The sequence below is a fragment of the Ochotona curzoniae genome, unplaced genomic scaffold (assembly GCF_017591425.1).
Source record: "Ochotona curzoniae isolate NIBS_2020 unplaced genomic scaffold, NIBS_Ocur_1.0 contig_883, whole genome shotgun sequence".
NCBI classification, from domain to species: domain Eukaryota; kingdom Metazoa; phylum Chordata; class Mammalia; order Lagomorpha; family Ochotonidae; genus Ochotona; species Ochotona curzoniae.
In genome coordinates this window covers 4,520,171-4,539,367 of record NW_024466599.1, presented here as the reverse complement: position 1 = coordinate 4,539,367, position 19,197 = coordinate 4,520,171, and the positions used below count along the sequence as shown (strand labels likewise).

Genomic DNA, 19,197 nt, shown 5'->3' with positions numbered 1-19,197 from the left:
CTGTCTTTTGGGGAAGCCCACTGGAACACCACAAACCTCAACTTCTCACCCACGCATGGAGACAATGACAGCTCCTGCACCATTGGAGTTGTGGTCTTCAATGATTTATCACACAGCAAGTGCAGGGAGAGTGTGGGTTAGCCTCAGTGGCTATTGCTACCACATCGTCACATTGGCAAGGTTGCATCCCTCCCATTCGCTCTGTGGCTATCATTCAGGCCTGAACGTCTTCGTACCAAGCACGTTGCCTCTCCACTTCCTGCTGGATTCATGGTGGCCTGCACCCAGATCCTCATGCTGGTCACTGGAGGTAGATGTGCTAGGATGAGATGCTTCCATCCTAACTATGGAGTTGGTTATCCTTTCTGCCAAGGCTGTGCTTGCCCTTCTGCACTTACAAGTGATGACTGCCTTTGTTTGGATAACCGGCTCCTGGGTGTCTTGATGGCCTGGTTGAACATCCTGACCCTCAGAGCCTTGGTGCAGCTCTCTTCTTCAGGGGAGGGACCTGGCTGAACTGAATGGCCCATCAAACCAGAGTGGCTTCCCAGGGATTCATGGCATAGGGTGTGTTCTGCCAACCACAGTCAGGGCAAGCCCAGGGCTACTTTTTTTTCTCTCTCCATCTCCTTCATTGAAAAATGAAGACACAGAGGCTGGCTTCTATTCCTGGCTCTGCTGCCTGGCAGCTCTTTGACCTTCAGGTCCTTCCTTTTCCCTAAGGAAAACTCCTGCTGTGTATGCAGACCCCATGGGAGCGTGGGCAGGGATTCAGGAGTGAGCACAGCCTGCTGGGTTGTAATAAGATGCTGCCAGCGACCCTGAGGCCCCGGGATGAAAGATGCTACTTGAAAGAGAATTGTTATTACATTTTGTTAAAAGTATGGATCAAAGGCTGACAATACAGTAAGTGGTAAATGTTAATTATTGTTATAATATCATAACAAAGCAGATGCCAGAACTCTAGAGCCCATGAGAAAAACCCATTATAATAAGCCAGTGTGAAATGTACATATTACAAAGATATTTGGCAATGAGGCAGATTTGGTTTTCAAATCTCAATGAACAATTAAGTAGGATAAAGAATAACTTTTAATGCTATGAAAAATATAAGTGTCTTGACAATTCTTCAACATAAAAATAAGAAGCTGCCTTTTAGTCCATAGAAAGGGGGTGGTGTTCCTCTCTCCCACCCCTGGAAGAAGATATATTTATGGCATTGTTAGATAAAGAATAAAAAAGCAATATGCTTCTTAACAGTGACCTCTAAAATAGCTCTCCTTGTGAAAGAAATGAATGCAGCGGGGGAGAGGCTGCATTTAGAACCCAGCGATGAGTGCAAACAGTAGTTTGCAACTTCACAGGAGTTCTTGTTCTGCCGCATTTCCTTTTACTTCCCCAAGTGCCTGTCCTATTTGGTGAGCTAACAGAGAGGACCACAAGCTTCTTGGGCACAAGCTGTTTATCCCTCGTCGAATACTGCCCAGCCCACACTATCAGCCAGGACAAAGCAGAGGACAAGGCACAGATGCCACAGCTAGGTGGGCAAAGAGAGGGATCATTTTCCCAGGTGAAGCAAGACCCAGAGAAAATTCCTCCTCTTCTTCATCCTTTTGTGGGAATGTAGTCTCTTCCCCATCCTGGGCAGCATGTTGGGAGAAATGAATAACTGACTCTCAGGGGGAAGCGAGCACTTGCGTGCGCTGGGCTAGGCTTCACTCTCGGCAGGGAAAGGGAGAAGGGAAGAGTATGGTAGCAGAGAGAATTGGAGGGGGTGGTGTGCCTGGGTTGGACTGTCGATCTAAGCACCCTGCCTCTGTCTCCCTGGGCTCCCCGGCCTGCTCCTGGCCATCTGTCTGCTGCCCACTTGGTTTTATTTTTTTCTCTTCCCACCTTTCCCCACACCCTGTCTTTAAACGCACATCTGTCTGTCATTAGAAGTCACATGGTGGCATTACCCTTGTGGTGGGTCAATCAGGCATGGTGTCCTGAGTGGAAAGGGAGAAGGTGGTGAAGCAAATGGTGAAGGAAGAGCTTCCTTGGGGTTTGAGTTGACTGTGCATGGACCTGCACTTTGGCAATAGGCAGTCCTGTTCATGAAGCCTTGTAGTGGAGTGCCACTGGCTCTGTGCCATGAATGTGCAGGGCACAGCTCCCAGCCTCCCTCCCCATGCAGACCCTGGTGTCAGTGAGCAACAGCCATTGCATCCAGGAACATGTGCTGCTGCTCCATGCGGACAGAGTGCACATTGCCCTTGCCATGATACATATGGTTGGCCATCACTGTTCCCGTCCCCAGGAGGCCAAGGAGGCTTCCTAGGTGCCCCTCGGCATGTGGGTGACATTCTTGGCACAGTCATTGGGTGTTTTGGATGTGAGCAGGTAGGAGAGCGCTTAGGGAGACGCTGGGGGAGGAGGATGGGTGGCTGGCAGAGGCTTCCTCTAAGTGGTTCTTCTCTCCAGATTCCAGCAGCCTCTGGCCGACTCAGGCATCATTCCCAGGAAAGGGCCCAGAGTGGGCGGCAGCAGACGGCAGGGGCCCTTGCAACATCTGCCCATTCTGCTGCTCAGCCAACCACTTCTGTAGACATGGGGACATTTCACAATGGGGATTTTGTGATTTGTTTTAGGGTATTGCACTCACCTTATCGCCAACATGGTTTGTGAAAAAGCTTCCACCAGGTGCCAGATAAAGTCCAGGTGGGGAGATAAAAGGGAGGCAAGACCCTGACCTTGGCATGTTGGAGGCTCAGCAGGAGCTGTTGTCACAGCAGAGCCCCTGTCGAAAGACCCCCAGGTGGGTGGTGAGGCTGGGGCTTTGGAGAGTCATCAAGGAGGAGTGGCCTTTGGTCTCAGTCCCATATAGGAAGATGGCAGGAAGTCCCAAGCATCTGTGCCTTGCTCAAGATGGAGAGGGCTGGGAAAAGGTGGAGTTCTAATCAGGCCTGGCAGTGAGCAATGAACATTGTCACCCAGCTCCTCACAGTGATGCCTCATCCCCAGACCACATCACCCAGCTCCTCACAGTAAGGCCTCACCCCCAGACCACATCACCCAGCTCCTCACAGTAAGGCCTCACCCCCAGACCACATCACCCAGCTCCTCACAGTAAGGCCTCACCCCCAGGACCACAGAATGTGATTGTGTTGGAGGACATTTTTGTATAGCAACCATCAGGTTAAAATGAGGCCTTTACGGTGATAGTCCAATAGGATTTGTGCCCTAAACAAGGGGGCGCTGGACACAGAGACACATGCCCAAGAGAAGACACAGCAGGGCAAGGAGAGCTGTTCCTTCACCACAGAGCCTGGAATACACCCTGCCTGCTCCCTGATCATGGACTCAGCCTTCCAGAAGGGTGAGGTGGTGCATTTGTCGTGTGTGGTGGGCAACCCCAGGAAACTGACACCACGGGTTGCGCACCTCAGTGTGCGCGTGTCTGTCCTGTGGGCATCACATGAGATATGGCGATTGGCCAGGCCTCTGTGATCAGTGGACACCAACTGAGGTCTGTCTGGAAGCTGCAATTTTAGCAGCAGACGATCTGAAGCCAAGCTTCACCTGAGAATCTCCCGGGAGCTTCCTAAGGGTATGGGAGCACTGAGTTCATCCTCGGATGATGGTGTAACATCAGCTGGGCTTGGGCCCTGCTGCTCAGGTCCCAGGAGGCTTTTGTGCAGTTGGGGTTGAGACTCACTTGTCCTGGGGAGTTGGAGAAGTCGGGGACTTGGAAGAGTCGAGTAGGCAGTATGGGCAAGCTGAGTGGCCTGAAGGGCACAGACATATAGCTCTGTCCAGGCACCTGCCTCACCTGAGGGCGAGACACAGAAAACTTTATCAGCACGGGCGGTGTGGCTCTGAGCGAATGGGCTGGGATCCCCAGCAGGTCCACACACAAGCCATCAGCACAAAAGCATGGCCCCTCCACATCTGGCCACAGTTGCAGGACACTCAGTCTCTCAACAGTGGGAGAATTTGAACAGCCTGTGAGAGGCAACCTAGAGAGGAATCCCAAAGTCTAGAGGAGACACAGGGAAGGACTAGGGCTGCCATCCAACTTTTAGGCCAACTTCCAGGAACCTGGGTCTGTTCCGTTCACACTGTTCTTACGGCCACACTGCGGGCTTCCTTCACTGGCTGTGCCTTTCCCCTGATCATAACAAGGTTACAGATGGGACAGCCAGCCCCAAGTGTTTCAGCAACATCGAAATCTTCTGACTGCTGTTTGCCATGTTCTCCATACACTTAGGCCACACCTGTTGATGCCAGCTAGGATCTGGATGTGGAGTTGACTGGTGACCGTGGAACAGAACTGGGAAGCAGGAGCCCTAGGTCTGAGTGTATGCTCTTCTGTGCTGCCTTCTGGAAGACTTCTGCCAAAGTGGGCAGGTCGGCCCACTGTGCGGGACAGATTGTGTGACCCAGTGTCATGCACGGGGTTTCTGACGCATGGGCAAAGCTGCCACTACGACAAGAGAGGCAGGTGTTGCAGGCAACGGCGAAGGACCACGGGGCTCCAGGTCTTGTCTCACGTTTTAAGGAAGCAGTGGAAGATGTAGTCTTAGGGAGGGAGGAGCTGGCATTTTCAGTGTGGCTGCAGGTTAGTGTGGCATTACACTGAGTGGAGTCAAGTGAAGATATCATGCAGAATTATTGGGTGCCCTAAACACAAGGTGGTGGGGCCAGGACTGTGGGCAAAATCAATCCTTGCTTGGCTTTAACTGGTTTTTAGGAGTTCTCCAATGATGTAAGTGTGAAAGTGACACCACAGCATCTTCTCATCCTTGCCAAAGCACCTGGCGTCCGGAGTGGGGTGCAGGGCATGAGGTTGGGGTGCTGGTCCAGGAGGGGCTAGGTGTCACATGCTTTAGCCACCACTGCCTTTACAGCACTGGCGTGGATGCTTGCATGTGAATCTGCCTCTTTGCTTGGCTGGTTTATTGACACCCACTCCGTCACACCTGTGGCACACCTCACCCAGCTGATGGGATCTGTCAGCTTTTGGGGGTCGAGCCTCAGGCAGGAGGGAACCAGGCAGCTGGAGCTGAGGCTGACACAGCTGCCATTGTAGAGTGTCTGCTTCCCCAGGGGCAGTCGGCCTGTGCTGAGGGTAAGCTGGCTTGCAGCAGCCCCTGAGACACCGGCTAACCCAGCTCCTGGGAAGTTCCCTGCAAGACTCCCTTCCTCATTGCAAGTCCCCAGCTGGTGGCTTAAAAATGGACTTCAAGGGCTACATCCCAACTGCCAAGGAGACCACAGGGAATTGGACTGTCCTTGTAGGCCAAGAACTTTGAGGTCATCCACGCCCTATTGTTATACAGTCATTCTTCATTGATCCTATATCTTGCTATTGTGACAAATTTATCTTCTGACAAATTTATCTTCAATTTCTGTCTGTTGTTTCTGCAGCAGAATTTGAGTTAAAAAATCCGCTGCTCTTTAGGATCCCATTGTGTAGAAATATGGTCGCCCCAGTGGATGGAGTAGGAGCTGCTTGTCTCTGCTGGAGCTCATCAAGTCCTCCCTGCAGGATTCAGACCTGAAACACAGTGAGGAGTGACTCCCATCACAGGAGAATTGCTAATTATTCCAGATGCTGGCTCCAGTTAGAGCATCTGACATCATCCTACCCTGGCCTGCATGAGCTTTGGTGGCCGCAGTGACATGCCAGCCAGCACTGTGCTCCTGTCCTGCGGTCACCACAAGGTTTTCCTGACCGACTGTGCCAGGGGCTAAGACCTGGCCTGGGTGTGGTCTGTGCATGGCCAGGAAGCAGCCGGCTTGCACACACGGCCACCCTCAGGGCCATGCTGGTCTTGAGATGGACCGGCAGCCTGTGTTGGAGGACTGGCCTTGGCACGTTCTCCCGTGTGACTGTGGTGCTGGGCGCAGGGCACAGCAGACAAGCCCTCCCAACCCCCAGACAAGCTGCTGGGGAGACTGCGAGACCAGAGATCAGGCAGCCACTTCAGAAAAGGAAAAACACCCCACTTTTCCTTTTCTGCCACACACACTGCTGGCGGAGTGGGCTTCTTCTTTCTCTTGTTTTTTTTTAAATTTAAGAAAGTGCCATTGATGAGTCCGGAGCTAAAGGCAGAAGCCATGGAAAGAGATCAGTGATCAGGCCACAGATTGCTTTTTCTTTTTCTTTTTTTTTCCTTTTAAAAATAGGAGTAGAATAAAGTACAAACTGGAAAATTTTTTGTAACCAACACTACTTTTGGGAAGTCAGGAACTTCCAAAATAAACACATCCACTGGTCTGGTCTGTTGAGTCATTCTTGATTCAACTGACCCAAGCGTACACATTATAGAAAACGCAGTCTGTCGGGCATATTGCTGGGCAGCTATTGGTGATGCGAAACAAAGCCCATCTGAGAATCGAGTGTGAGCTGTGTGCAAGTCCTCGCCTCACCACTCGGGCCCAGGGAAGGATCTCAGCAGGTTCTCTGTGAGGCTCTGATGAGCGTTGTGCTGCTGACATGAACATGAGTCCAGACTGGGGTACCGATCAGGCACACACTCAGTCAGCAAGTGTCCGGTGAATGTCTGTACCAGGTTGCCTGGGGAAAGGTGCGATAGACAGGGTCAGGTATGTGGCCATGCCTGTCCTGGGCAGCTGAGAGGGGCTCCAGTTGGGCGGTAGGGTATGGGGACCCAGCTTACTTGCTGCCAGAGGGGGTTTTTGAGAACAGGGTGAGGCAGGAGGGAAGGCCACCTCATGCTCCTTACTTCCCGCACCTGGACAAGGAGACCGGAGATTTCCAGGAGGTGTCTTTAGGCCACATTCCTGTGGGCATTTGGGACTGGCTGCCAAGGTCGCTTCCTGCTGTGGGTGGGATGTCCCCAGTTGCTCCTCCTTCCCTGGGCGTGGCCTCCTCCAGCCCTGTGTTGGTGGCTCCTGCCCAGGAGGGTGGGGCTGGACCCTGGGGCTATGGGGATCTTCTTGCATCCTAGAGCCCCTCACTGGCCCTTCAGCAGCACTGACTGGGCTCCTCCTGTTCTCACGTTCAGTTGGTTACAGTCAGTGTAATCATGACACAGTGAGTGGTAATGAGGGTGCATGGTCAGGGCCAGAGGAACCAGCCAGCTGTGTCTCCTGCCTGGTGCCCCCAGAAAGCATGCCTGGCACCTGGCACATAGCTTTGCTCAGTGCACTTGGAAACAGAGGACCCATAAATAATGTGCATAATCATCAACCTTAGCCTTGGCCTTGGAGTCCTTCACTGTAAACGCCCCTGTGCAGGGACAGCATTCAGGGAGGCTACTTACTTGGGAGCTGTTTGGTGTATTTGTGCAGCAAAGTATGGGGGCAGGAGCACAGGCAGTGTGGATAGGTCTCGGTGGGGGATCCTAGGTCCTGGGTGACATGAGCTGGAAATTCCCTGGGGTTTGGAGTTCTATGCTAAACCTGTTGTCCAAAAAGGATAGCCTGGCACCTGGGGTTGGCTTTGGAGACCATGCAGGCTGAATGATGGTGGCTTGGAGGGTGCCAGGGCTGGGTAGATCTCGAGGCCAGGCAGTAGGCAGTGAAGACACCCAGCCTGCCTCTTCTGAGGACTGGGAGAGGAGCGGGTTATGGCCCTGCCTCACTGATGTACCCAGCCTAGAGGAAGCTGCCGCTCCTCCAGCTGCTCCCTCCTCATCTCCTCAGGGCCAGTGTCAACCAGGAGAGATGGGCGTGGTGTCAGCTGTGCTCTTCACAACCCAGAATGCCACACATGCTGCCACAAGCACTGATGGACCGGTTCTGAGGTTTGTCCCTTCACGGGCCTGAGCAAGGACTCAATGCCCTCAGCACAGGTTGCTTTAACACTTTGGGGAATGTCCAAATCCTACTGGAATCAGGGACCAACCAGATGGAAAACTGGCTGTGGAATTCCAGACTGTGTACACAGTGAAGGATGCCATTGCGAAATGACTTTCATTGTGCAAGCAGCCAGCTGCTCCTGCCATCCTGATGCTGGCCTAGCCTGACCTTGCTGACCACAGGAGGTTCATCCACTGACCATCCCCCTACACTAAGAAAAAGCCAAAGTGTCTGGTGGCAGGGCCAAGGGGAAGGTGGATTTGGCTGTCTGGCGGGGCATTCTGAGAAGCCCTTAGAGCTTTGGTGTTGGAGCCCAGCCCTCCCCTCTTCACGTGCTTGGAGCAGCACACCCGAAGGCCACCCACGGGCTTCCCTGGCACTGAGGCCGAGGGCCACCCACAGGCTCCCCTGGCCAAGGGCTTGTAGCTTCTCTCACTCTAGGTGGAGTCACTCTCATGGGTTCCTGGAAGAACACTCCCAAGGGCCACGGGCTCCCCGACCCTGGGGCTGAGGGTCACTCACGGGCTCCCTGATCCTGGGCTGAGTGCTCGCAGCTTCCCTTGCTTTGGCTTTCTGTTTCCTTTCTGTCCTGGGACTCAGCTTGGTGAAGTCCACCCTTCCCTCCTGAAAGCGCTGTGGTTACACAGAGCTCATGATGCACAGGGCCCGTGCACTCCACATGCTCTGTCTGAATTCTTTCCCAAACTGTCACTACCCCCATAGTGCAGATCAGAAAATGGAAGCTCAGCAAGATGATTGAACTTGCCATTGAACTATTTCTAGCTTTGCTACTTTCTAGAGCTTGTGAACAAAACAAGATCTGAGCGTCCCTCCATTCTGCAGCTTCAGCCAGGCGGTTTGAATATTCAGATTTGTCTCTTTTTATGTGATGTTTTTTTCTGGAAGAGACCCAGCAGAACTGGCTGAGGCCATCCTCCAATCCAAACAGAAATGGTTTTGTCTTCAATATCTAGATAACCCGCTTCTTCTAAGAAGAGCAGTGATGCTGGATTAGGGCCCGTGTTCATGGCTTCATTTTTTAAAAGGAGTTGTTCATTTGAAAATCACAGTGGCAGAAAGATAGGGAGGGACAGAGAGAGAGACCTGCTTGTTCACTCTCCAATTACCTGCACAGCAGGTTCTGGGGCGGACCATAGCCAGGGGTTACGCACACCATCTTGGTCTTCCACGTGGTAGAGTCCCCAGTACTTGGGCTGTTGGCCGCTTCCTCCATAGGTACATGAGGATGAACTGGGTGGAAATGGAGCAGCTAGTACTCTAACTGCCATTCTGACTGGAACTGGAAGTGGAGGCTTAACCGGCAGGGCCACAATGCCAGCCCCTGGCAACCTCATTAAACTGTGCTTCACCTGCAAAGATCCTGTTTCCATATAGGACCACTTTCATAGGATTGGAGTTGAGCTTGAACAGATTTATTTTGAGGGCAAAGTTTCCTGTCTCAGATTGTCAAATGTGATGCTGGATTCTTCTCCCTTCCCCCATCTCATAATATTCAGAGAGGGGTCAGGACTGGCTCAGGCACATAGCAAGCTAACTCTCCACTTGTGATGTTGGCATCCCATATGGATATCAGTTTGTATCTGGTTATTTCACCTCTTATCCAGCTCCTGCTTATGGCCTGGGGAAGCGGTGAAGGACAGCCCAAAGTCTTTGTCCCCTGCACCTGCATGGGAAACTCAGAAGAAGCTGCTGGCTTCGGATTGGCTCAGTTCTGGTTGCTGAAGCCATTTGAGGAATGAGCCAGTGGATGAAAGACTTCCATTTCTCTTGACTCTGCCTTTCAAAGAAAATAAGGAAATCTTTTAAAGAGGAGAAAAACAACAGAGGGGCCTGGGTTTCTGGATGCCGCATTGGCAGCCAGTGAAGTTACAAGCAGGGTATTTGGGAGCCCAGAAGGACTCGGACTATGTGTCATGAGTGATTAGCGGTTGTCATGTGGCTTTCCTAACTTCATTCACGTGACGTTGATTCTTGTGTCATCACTGCAGATCTCAAATCCAGCCTGACTGTGGTCAAGCTGACTTCTTAGTAAAGGCTGCAGGGGCTCATGAAGTGTAGTGAAAGCCGTGAAGGCCTCTGGTTCTAAGATGAGCACTTCACTACAAATTCAGAGCCTCATTGTGTTTTACTAAAGACTGGAGAAATGCAAAGAGATGCAGTGGCAGAGACCTGTTGGCAGGCAGAGCAGTGCACAGGTCACAGTGTCACACCAGCATCCTCACAAGCTCTTTTTACCCAATGCATTTTAAGTTTGCCTGATGTGTAAAGACAAGGGTGGCAAATTTAAAATTCAAGCTCTTATGAATGATAGAAAGAAGGCAGCTATGAAAGTGCTATCAACCGCAGTGGTTTAAATGAAGGTTAATTTTCTGATAAAGGGGAAATGAAGGGAAAATAATGTCACTGCATGCAAGTGTGGCTCCGAATGGGACTGCTCATTTAGTTGTCTGGTTGTGCTGGCAGTCGGCCTTGTGCCTTATTCTACTTCTGCTTCTCAAAGTTGGAAGCTTCCCTAGGTTAAGCTTGGTAGACTGGAGACACTCAGGGTTAAGCAGATATGATTGTGTGGACCAGAAGAAAAACGATAACTTAAGAGGGTTCTAGAATAAATGTACTTGGTGTATCCAGAGCTGCTAAACACCATCCTGCCTAGAAATCAATCCCTGGACTCAGAGGGAAGGAGTTATGGTTCTTTGTTTTTCCCTCTGGGATACTGGATATCTTTCACTAAAGGCATTTGGCTTTGTGCTTATGGAAATACACTTTAAGCATGTCCACCAGGCATAGACAAAATAGAATTTCCAAAGTAGATTTGAAAAATCCAGAGAGTTCACTCCTGGGCTGGTTTTGGGGCAAGAGAAGCAAACGCCTTTGGGAATTGATCATATTTGATGACATGCTTTCTTTCGTAGGTTTGTCTTGACTATTTTTCAGGTTTGATTGAGATCTAACAGGGCTGTATCCAGAACAACACATCCTGCCTGTTTTGTGAGCCTCGTCTTCCCTGGTTTCAAGGTTTATGATAAAATCACCAAGCAAATTAGCACTTGGCAGATGCGTGAGCAGCTTTTTGTCGCTAGACCTGGAGCACGTGGGAGGAGAGAAGTACCCAGCTGAGAGCTGCCGAGGTCCACAGTGTAGGATGGAGGTCATCTGGCAAGGAGGGTCTATGAGAAACCCACGCTGAGGTCGAGACATGCAGCAGACAAAGAACCTGGGTTGACGTGGCTATACCACTTTACCTCTTGCTGAACTACCTTCCAAGAACACACCCGATGACCTAGAGACTTTCCAGAGAGCATGCTTAGGTCAAGTCTCTACCCTAATCCATGAGCATCAATTCAGTAACACTCAGCATAAGAGTTTGGGGCAAAAGCACCCCTCCACCCCAATACAGTCGCACTTGGGGTGCACCCAAGTTGGTATCCAGTGAAATTTTGCATAGAGTGAACAAATGATACATCATTTTCTAAAATATTTGATTGGCACAATGATTTCCTTTCCCTCCCTCATTCCTTGTCTTGAGGTTGATTTCTTCATCCTGCTGTAAAACCTTCCTATGTGATTTTTTTTAAGGCTTTTTTAGGGCAGAATGGGCTGCCCTTCCCAGCCCATTCTGAGGCTTCCCCAAAACACTTGGTTTTGCCCTTGCTGCCTCTTGGCTGTCTTCACCCTGAGCTGTAAGGTGTATGGGGCAACATCTGGGTCAGGTTCACAGTGGTATCTCTGGCAGGTGACATCTCACCTGACCTGCAGCAGCTGCTCAACCAACTCTGCTTGTTTTCAGAGGCAGTCATGGGACATATTAGGGAATATCTGAAGGAGACACCCTTGAGCTCTGAAGACAAAATGTAGTACTGCTGGAAACCCACGAGTCTGATCCTAAAACCCGTGCTGAGAGCAGTGCAGAAGTTGTCTGGGCAAAGGTGCATTTTGAATCTCAGGTTGGGATTATGGCAAAGACATGGTAGGCAGATACACAGCCAGTAATTTATTGGAGTCTGTCACCCCGACCTGAGCTGATGCAATGGATGAAGATGATGGAGGATAAGCATTGTGCTGACTCAGAAGAAGGAGGAGAGGAGCTCCATGCTGGGCATTTTGCACCATAGTCTGCCTTTTTCAGAAGTAGGTCTGGCTACCTGCATTACAGAGGGACAACTTCGGTTCGACAGTGAAGACAAGAGCTGGAAGTTGGAGTGTCTGTGACAAATTTCGTCACCACCCAGCAGGTGTGAAACCCAGAAAAAGGGCTGTTGGTGGGTGCCTCAGCTTTCTGAAAGGGTATAAAATAAGTGAAGCTGAAACAAGATGTCATGTGCATCTGATTGACACAGTGCTTGGTGTGTAGTGGAGGCTCCGTAAATGCTTATCAACACAGAGAAGCGGGTCCAAAGGATTTGCCCCCAATGTAGTCATTACTGCTCTGGGGAGGACTGACTCAGTTTTGGAGCCAACCTAGTCTGTCATACCAAGACAGGGGTTTTCCTAGTCTACCAGACAGCTTTTCTATAAACCCACTTCTGTACCTTGGCTTTTTTTTTCAAAAAATTATTTATTTTTATAGTACTTGAAAGGCAGAAAAGTCAGAGAGAGTAAGATCTTTCATCTCTTGGTTCACTCATTAAATGACTGCAACAACCAGGGTTGGGTCATACTGAAACCAGGAGCCCAGGGCCTAAACTGGGTCTCCCATGTGGGAGGCAAGGATTCAAGAACTTGATCCATCACGTGCTCCTTCCAATAGTGTTTATTCACAGGAAGCTAGAACTGAAGTAGAGGCTTGCCAAGCCACAACTTCACTGCTGTGCCAAATGCATACCCCAATGTAACATCTTTGGGTTGGCCACTGTCATTTTTAAAGATAGATTAATTTATTTTGAAAGTCAGAGTTATAAGAGGGAGAGAGAAAGACACAGAGAGAGAGAGAATATCTTCCAACCTGTTCTTACTCCCCAGATGGTCGTAATAGCCAGGGCTGGGCCAGGTCAAAGCCAGCAGGCAGGAGCTGTGTCTAGGTCCCCTATGTGAGTGGAAGGAGTCCAGATTCTTGAACCATCTTCTGCTACTTTTCCTAGACCATTAGCAAGGATCTGGGTCAGAGGCAGAGAAGGTAACACATGAACTGACACACATGTGGGCTTCCAGACCTGCAGGTGGTAGCTTTATCTACTATGACACAGTGCCAATCCTGGCACTACAACTTTGTGAAAAAACGTTGTATTTATTTGAAAGGAGAAAAGAGAGAGAGAGAGAGAGAGAGAGATTGATTTTCCATTTGCTTGCTTATTCTCTAAATGGCTTCAACAGCCACAGTTGGGCCAGGTTGAAGCTAGGAGCCTGGATCTCCATCCAGGTCTTCCATGTAGATGGTAGAGGCCCAAGCACTTGGGCCATCTTCCGTTGTTTCTGTAGATGACTGATCATGGGAGCTGCACTGGAAGTAGAACTGGCACCATATGGGATGCTAGCATCGCAGGTGGTGGCTAACCTGCTTTGCTACAATGTTAGCGTTGGGCACTGCCATTGGACATAGGTGTGAGTTGGAGCTTTTTGCCTCTATTGGTTCTCAGCCATGATTTTAGGGATCAAGTCCGTTTTCATAGCCAGACTGGAAGTGTTGTCAGAGTCACTCGACGCTGCGGATGTTTTCTTGGTAACCTAAGCTATAAGTTGTTGCTCCTACAGATTTAGTTTACAGAGGACATTCCTGGATCTGGCTGCAAAGCCCCATAAATTAAATGGGAATCAGTCACATTTATGATGGAGTCGTTCAGAAGCTGTGTTAGAAATGTATGACTCTGAGCTCTCATTCAGCTGTTCACCGTGTCTGCTTGTAGGTCTTTCTGTCCTGGATGGGACATTTATACTTGTGGGTGGGATATTAGCACTTTCATATTCCCCAGTGTAATCTGAGATGTCTGCCAGCAGGCACAGCGGGCTCACAAGACACGTGCTCGGCTTCCTGGATTATGGATTTTATGTAATGGACAAGAAAACAAACAAAATCTCCCAAACGCAAATTCCGATGTTGGACTGGCACCTCACCCTCCTGGGCGGAGAGTGCTGGAGGAAGGAGCTAAGCTGGGATGCTGGGTGTCGCTTCACGTTGCTCTCCGCCTTGTGCTTTGGATGCTGCTCTCACGAATGGCCACCCTCCCCAGCTTCTAGGCTCAATGAGCTCAGTGAGAAAAGGCTGACTCTCCTTCAGCACTGACCCACGAGAGACCAAGACCGGGATGGAGCAGCTGGCTTGCTCGTCCCTCGTTCTTTGGAAACTTAACCTTGAACTCCTGTGTGAGGGAAGTCAAACTATCAAAGAAAGTGTCAATAACTGGAAAAGTCTGCTTAATTTCAAAGCTATGAAACATGTAAGTGTTTATGCGCTTTTCCAGCGGTGCTGGGAATGGGTGTAAACCATGGCGGGGTGCTCGCTGGGTTCCCTGAGCCCTGCATCACACCCTCACTGCCGAGCGACTGGGGACTCAACTTGTGTGATGTGATCAGTTTAGAAGGAAAGGACAACATAACGAGGAGTCAGTAAAAGCAAAGAATGAGGTAGATTTTAATATGCTCAAATATTTCGTGCTCTTTCACAGTGCGAAACATTCCGTTCTACTGTGTTGTCAATAGGAAATGCTTCCCAATTTAATCCAAGTAACGCAATCATCTGGAGAAATTTTGAAAGAAAATTACACATTTGGGGATCCCTCTGATCTGAATTCCCTCGGATCTGAATCAGAATTCTTGCGGAAACACACAGGTCTGTGATTTTTTTGTGTGTTGTTGACTGAGAGGCAGAGAGAGAGCTCGAGAGAGATTTCGTGTTGGCCAGTTCGCTTATTCTCCAAGTGACCTCAAGAGCCAGAGCTGTATCAAGGTGAAGCCAGGAGCCAGGAACTCGATGGGGTCTCCCTGGGGAAAGATTCCAGTACTGCTGACTCCCAGGGCATGTGTTAGTAAGAAGCCAGGCCAGGAGGCAGAGCTGGGGACCCTATGGCAGTATTCCCATGTCATACCGTTTTTAAATTGTATGGATAACTGTGGGGGCTAACTTTTTATAAGGACAGATTTTAGAGTAAATTGTGCTTTGGAGAATTCCTACTCCCCTTCTGCAAATGGATAGTTGAGTCCCGGAAAGGTTTGCTACTTGATTTCAGGTTGTCTAGTTGGCCGAGGCCCGAGTTGGGGCTTGAACCCAGGCCTGAAGCTTCCCGCGTGAGGGATTTGCCACTGGGTCTGTGGTTCTCAATCTGTGACCGCCAGGGAGCTCAGGCCATGGTAGTGAACTCAAGCTCTGTGGCGTATTTTAAAATTTCAGTTTTCTGTCAGGTGGTTTTAACAGCGGGTTGTGCAGTGACAAATGGTTGCAAAGCTGGGTTTCCAGAGTTGTGAAGATAAAAAAAACCGTTGCAGGAAAACCAATGTGAAACAGGAAATGGAGGCAGCAGGGCTCATGCTGAGCCCCAGGAGAAGCTTGCCACGTGCTGCACACAGGCTGCTTAGGAAGAACTCGCCGTAGAGTGGTCCTTCCCGTTCCGTGCGGCTGCTGTCCTCCAATGACTTCTTTCTTAGGGCATACATGCAGGTAGTCTAAGTGTTTCTTAGGTGTAACCGGAAGATGCTGCTTTTGTCACAAGGGCCTAGAGGAAAGATCACTGAGTCACCAAGAGTGCCCTAAGAGCCATTGAGGGGCAGTCTTTTCCGTGGGCACATCCCATGTTTCCACTGGGCTTTCCGAATCTTCGCCTTCTTGGGTTTGTCCCCACATACTGGCATCTTCTCTTTTGGCAGTGTGTGCTTCAGCATTTATTTTAGCCTGCTTTATTCCAGAAGAATCTGTGCATGGAGGTTTCAGATCACAGCTTTTGCTACAGAAGCAGCTGGAGGTTTGTACTGAAATGAGCTGAGTAGGACAGGGGGACACGAACGGACACAGAGAAGTTCATCTACCCCAGATATCACCTCTGCTGCCTGTCCTTTCCTGATCATAGCTCCACTTCTTTGGGCTCTGCAGATGTTAGAGTCTTTTGGAAATCTCCATCGAGAGAGCCTACCTTGTGGTGCGGCAGGAAAACCTCCACCTGCAATGCCAGCACTGCAATTAGGTGCTGACTCCAGAACCGGCTGCTCTGCTTCAGACACAGCTCCCTGCGAATGCACCTGGGAACGTGGGGAAGGACGGTCCGAGGGCTTGGGTCCCTGCACCTACGTGGGAGACTTGGGAGAAATGCCGGGATGCCGGCTGTGCCTAGCCATTGTTGTCATTGGGGTGGAGATCAACAAATAAGAGCTGCTGCTCTCTGTCTCTGCTTTTCTTCTCTATCTGTAACTTCTTTAACTATGCCTTTCAAGTACATAAAAATAAAGCTTTCAAAAGCACAGCTCTGTTGGGTGGCAGGTATTTCATGGCAGCTGTAAGCTGTGGTTAACTGCAGTTGTCACTGAAAGCGTCAGATTGCAGGAAGAGGATGCCAGGAGCGGAACCGCGCAGGTGAAAGGTGCTGTCGCATGTGGCGTGGTTTTGCCTCTGACCACCTGATTTGGGATACATTTACAAGTGTCATGTCCTTGACACAGCCGTGAGCTGGTACTGAAGGCAGAAAGGTTCATCACTGTGAGTGGAGAGCTGAGTCTTCAGCCAGCTCCGATTTTGCCGACACAATCCATGATACCTTTGAGTCACCTTGTTTAATTGGAGAAACAAACAAACAGCTTTCAGCATCTGGAATGATTCCATCATCCCATCTTGGACCCTGTGCCATTTCCAGCTTTTCCTTCCCCACAGCTCCTGAAATTTGCACTGTTCTGGTTATCCCCCAATCAGATGTAACCTGGCACCTCAACTGAGAATCCCGAGCCCCAGCCTCTCCGGCCCCTCCCCGAGTTTCCACCCACTTACCTGTGGCCAGCACACAGCCCACGCAGCCCCTCCCTTCTCCTTCCCTTCCCTACTTCCCCTGGCAGCCCCATCCTGCCCCCATGGCAGGAGATGTATCTATTCCAGTTTTCTCCCCCTCCACTTCCCCTCCTGTTCCTACCCTGCTGGAATAAAGGATCTTCAAAGCGCCTTGCTGGGTCTGGGGTTTTGGTTTGTGGTAAAGGTCATGAGCAGAGGACCTGGCTGTGGGAATTAGCTGTGTGTAACAATGTAAGAACTGTAGGAACTTTAAGTGTGCATAAACCTAACACCTAGGAGGTAGATGCTCAGGGGTCTCTTTCTTATTTGTACCAGGTAGGAAGCAGAGAGGTGAGATGGCTCGATTCGGTGGAGGGAAGGAATAACCGGACTGTGCACTTCTGGCTCCTGTGGGTTTAAGAAAACGCCATCCTTAGTGTGAGTGGGAACACACAAGCAGAATGAAGACAGACGCTCGGTGCTGGGGAAGCTGGGGGAGCTGGGGAAGCTGGGGGAGCTGGGGGAGCTGGGGGCTGGTAGCTTTTGCTCCCGGTCGTTGCTGGCTGCTGCTGCTGCTGCCGTCACGCCCTGTGTCCTCACACAGGGCTCTGCTCAACTCCATTGCTACCGCCTCTGCTGCTCCTCCTTCGTCACCCACTAGACACCAAGTCTTCCTTCGGTTTCCTTGGCACAGGATGACCTTGTGCACCACAGTCAGCTTTGGGAGCCACTGCATTCCCCCAGTTATGCTGTGCCTACAAGCCCTTGTGTGCAGGACATCTGACCGCAGTGACTCCCCAAGGCCCCCTGCATAGTGCCCTCCAGGTGTGACATCAAGGCAGGGCGGCCCTCTTGTGCCTTCCAGGGGATGAATGCAGGCGGAAATGCTTTTACAACTGGAGCCAACTGGAGAGCAGGGAAAACAATGAAGCAGACCCCACAGAGGAAGTGTGCTCACAGAAGGGTGGGGGAGCTCCGTGTCTCCAATGGAATAAATGATCTGCAAGGGCTGTGGTTAATGTTCATTCCCAGCGAGGCCCGCACAGCTGGGACGCTCTGTACTTTTGATCTGGCCTTTCAAGCTTGGGTGATGCCAGGAAATTACATGCAATGGGCTGAAGGCTGCAGTATAGAAAATGAGAAGGGATTGTTGTGAAAACAATAGCGATCATTTCACCACCCTCACTTCCCCACACCTGCTTTTCCGCCTGGGGTCCATCTCAGCTCTGAGAAGAAACTCAGGGCCGGCTGGCTGTGAGCTCCACTGCCATGCAGCCGTGGTCTCGTGATTTGGTGACCAGAGGCCTTCTCCAGCTCCAGGGTGCCCGGCTGTGTCAGGGAACTAAGACACGTGTCACTGAGTCATCCCCACCAGGACAGTCATTTCAGCCGCCGGAAGCCAGGCACCTGCACTTCTCTGCCCTGAAATAGCTGATCTGGGGAAAGTGCGTTCAGTCAGCCTTGTCAGGGCTCGGTTGACTGACTTCACGCTCCGGGCCACACCCTACCCTTGAGTGCAGTGGGCGTAGAAATAACCCCAGAAATGATGCTGCAGCATTAGCTGTGCGTCTCATGACATGACTTGAGAGCTTATTTCAATAAAGGAGGAGGGAGGGAAAACCACCGAACACACCCAGCCACCCCACACCTGTCAGACGGGCCTGAAGAAGAGTTTCCTTCCTTCCTGCCATTCTTCCCCTGCTGGCCCTGACACAGGGCGGGCTCCCCACATGACTGACGCTGTTGTGGGCAGGTGCAAATGCAGAAAAGTGCAGAAAACAGCTGATTTGGCCAGAGGGATTAGAAATGTGAGCTGGCTTCCTGTTTCCGTATGACTGCGTCCTCGAGGGAGGACATGTTTTCAGGACAGAAGTTTGCCCTTTTGAGAGGAGTATTTGGCATTGAATGAGGTCACCTCGCCAGGTGACCACACACCCTAGCAAGACAGAGGTGGCTTGTTAACCCTGCAAGGAACTCTGCCACTCAGCTGCATTTGGTCTTCAAGGAAGCCCACGACCTGGGCGAAGCAGAGGCTCATCTTTCTCTCCCACTGTTGAGATGGGAAGACCAAGTCAGGATATTTACAAGGCAGCTCGTTGATGGTGGATCTGGAGCTGATGAGCGACTGTTAGTTACCGACCCAAAGGCTCAGCCACAGCATCAAGGTCTCGCATCACAGTGTGCTGTTGGGAGCAACAGAGAGGCAGGAACAAGAGGACTGCTTCCTGTGTCAGACACTGAACTTTGCCTGCAGCACACAGAAGCAGAGACATTAGATAAACATTGGAATTTGGGGACAAACTCTCAGCAGACGTAGCTTTAGGAAATTCATCCCAGTTGCATGTTTTTAACTATCTCTTATGGTTATCAGATTCTCTAGTTGAAAGCATTTTTGTTCATTCTCTTAACATCATCATTTAGCCATTTGAAATCGGTGAATATCTACCCCTAAGAGAGTCCACAGCCAC

General features: G+C 50.6%; 1 long non-coding RNA gene across 4 annotated transcripts in view; it reads left to right on the top strand.

Moving 5' to 3' along the window:
* The window catches only part of LOC121164661, a 61,412-nt gene that overhangs the window by 38,040 nt on the left and 4,175 nt on the right, over nt 1-19,197 (top strand). The window contains exons 1-2 of one of the 4 annotated variants that reach the window (XR_005885148.1): nt 11,449-12,062; nt 13,519-14,201. This is a non-coding gene — a long non-coding RNA (uncharacterized LOC121164661). Of the gene's footprint in view, nt 1-11,448; nt 12,063-13,163; nt 14,202-19,197 lie in introns of those variants that run through there. The other 3 variants (XR_005885147.1, XR_005885149.1, XR_005885146.1) reach the window with 3 other exon arrangements.